General features: G+C 37.8%; 1 long non-coding RNA gene across 1 annotated transcript; it reads right to left on the bottom strand.

Moving 5' to 3' along the window:
• Window positions 1–320: 320 nt before the first annotated feature.
• LOC129492335 (uncharacterized) lies at window positions 321–1,273 on the bottom strand. Its single transcript, XR_008660798.1, has 3 exons — window positions 1,225–1,273; window positions 947–1,020; window positions 321–816 (listed from the first exon to the last, which is right to left on the bottom strand). It is a non-coding gene; the product is annotated as an uncharacterized lncRNA (long non-coding RNA).
• Between the last annotated feature and the right edge of the window lie 1,315 nt (window positions 1,274–2,588).

The following is a 2,588-nucleotide window of genomic DNA, read 5'->3' as shown; positions in this document are numbered from 1 at the left end:
TATGCCAAAGAAAATAATAATAATAAGCTGAAAGCTGAGTCATGCAAGAAGCTACTTTCCTTCTGTTCTTAAGCAGACAGCTACAGATGGAAGGTAAAATATCTCCACAGGCAGCTATGCCATGTTCACATGATCTTATGTAAAGTGCCGATTTACTGAGAACAAGACAAAAATATAATTGATTATTCTCCTACCTGCTCCTTTTCTCTTATAACATGTGGATTACCACACCCTCTCTCTTTCTCCTCCTGATTACTTTTCCCCTTTAAATACTGGAGTCCTCAAAATCGTCTTTGGAGAAATGCACAGACCACAGACTGTTTCTGTGATTGCATGTTTATTTCTTCTGGGCATATCCTTAACCTTGGCAAAATAAACTTCAAAACTGATTGAGACTTGTCTCAGATACTTTCTGTTTTATACATATTTACTTACAGTAGTAATGAAACTAGCATTTTACATGAGATATTGAAGGCATAAGAATTTAAATCAAATGTTTCTTGGAAAGTGGTAAGTATCAGCTTGTTTTCTTTTTTTAACCAAAAAATAGAATTCAGAAAATTGTAAAGGTCAAATGAATAGCTGACTAGCCCATGAACAACTCAGTTTAGCATACACATTAATATCCAAATAGTGACTTAGTTGTAAATTTTATGTTTGCTTAAGTTGGGTTCTTGCTACATAACTCAAATAAAATGATTTCTGTAGATGCTGTCATATTTGCTGTTTGGGCAATTTAGTTGTTCCAGCCTTTAGGCTTCAGAGGGTCTGAGGTGACCATAAGCTGAAGTGGTCCCCCGGCACAGCACAGCTTGTCTATGAAAACATGGTCAAAGCACTTTGTAAAGCAGGTCCCTGATCCCATTCTTCCTCACTGGGCAAGACCTCCCAACCAGGGTCTCCAGCCACCTCCTACAGTGCATTTGAGCCAGCAATATGTCCATACCTCCCTGTGACAGAGCTCCTAGAAGATGGGGCAGACTGCCATCTTTGCTGCTTCGCAAGCTTGACTGGCGATACCTGCAGGTACAGGAAAATCTGAGGTGACTAGGCATTGAAGAGGAACCCCAGAATACCACAGCAACCCTACAGAAAAGTACACAGACTTTTAAAGGAAGAAAAACATACAAAAGCCAGCAACTTCAAATATTGAAGGTAAATAAGCCCCCCAAGATGAGAAAGAATCAGCACCAGAATGCTGAAAACTCAAAAAGCCAGAGTAACCTCTTTCCTCCAAGTGACTGCATCACCTCTCCAGCAAGGGTTTGGAACCAGGCTGAGGCTGAGGCAGTTAAAATGACAGAATTAGAATTCAGAATTTGGATAGAAATGAAGTACACTGAGCTAAAGGAGTGCACTGTAAACCAATGCAAGAAAGCTAAAAGTCAGAATAAAACATTGCAGGAGCTGTCAGTCAAAACAGTCAATAGAGAAAACAGTGTCACAAACCTGATAGAGCTCAAAAACACACTACATAACCTCATAGTGAACACAAGTATTAACAGCAGAAGAGATCAAGTGGAGAAAAGAATCACTGAGCTTGAAGTCTAGATTTCTGAAATAAGACAATGAGATAGAAACAGGAAAAAAAAGAAAAGGAATGAACAAAACCTCCACAAAATATGGGATTATGTAATGAGACCAAATCTGTGACTGACTGTGTTCCTGAATGATATGGGGACATTGGAATCAATTTGGAAAGCATATTTTAGGATATCATTTATGAGAACTTCCCGAACCTAGTTACAAAGACAAACATTCAAATTCAGGAAATGCAAAAAACTCCAGTAAGGTACACCGTGAGAAAAACATCCCCAAGACACATAATTATAAGATTCTTCAAAGTCAGAACGAAAGAAAAAATGTTAAAGGCAACTAGGGAGAAAGGCCAGGCCACCTACAAAGGGAAGCACATCAGACTAACAGCGAATCTCTCAACTGAAACCCTATAAGCAAGAAGAGATTGGGACCAATATTCAACATTTTATAAAGAAAATAATTCCAACCAAAAATTTCAAATCCAGCCGAACCAAGCTTTATAAGCAAAGAAGAAATAAGTTCTTTTTCAGACAAGCAAATGCTGAGGGAATTTCTTACCACCAGACCTGCCTTAAAAGAGCTCCTGAAACAAGGATTAAAGTGGAAAGGAAAGACTATTACCAGCCACTACAAAAACACACTGAAGTATACAGACCAGTGACATTATAAAGCAACCACGTAAACTAAGTTTGCAAAATAACCAGGTAACATGATCATAACAGAATCAAATCCACACATATCAACACTAACTTTAAATGTAAAAGCGCTAACAGCCCCAGCTAAAATACAGAGTGACAAGCTGGATAAAGAACCAAGACCTTGCTATGCTGTCTTTAAGAGACCCAACTCATATGCAATGAACAGATAGACTCAAAATACAGGGATGGAGGAAAATTTACTGAGACAATAGAAAACATAAAAAAGATGGGGTTGCAATCTTAGTTTTTGACAAAAAAAACTTTAAACCATCAAAGATCAAAAAAGACAAAAAAGGGCATTACATAATGGTAAAAGGTTCAATTCAACAAGAAGAGCTAACTATCTTAAAT

The sequence above is a fragment of the Symphalangus syndactylus genome, chromosome 10 (genome assembly GCF_028878055.3).
Source record: "Symphalangus syndactylus isolate Jambi chromosome 10, NHGRI_mSymSyn1-v2.1_pri, whole genome shotgun sequence".
Classification (NCBI taxonomy): Eukaryota; Metazoa; Chordata; class Mammalia; order Primates; family Hylobatidae; genus Symphalangus; species Symphalangus syndactylus.
This window is presented reverse-complemented; position numbering and strand designations above follow the sequence as displayed.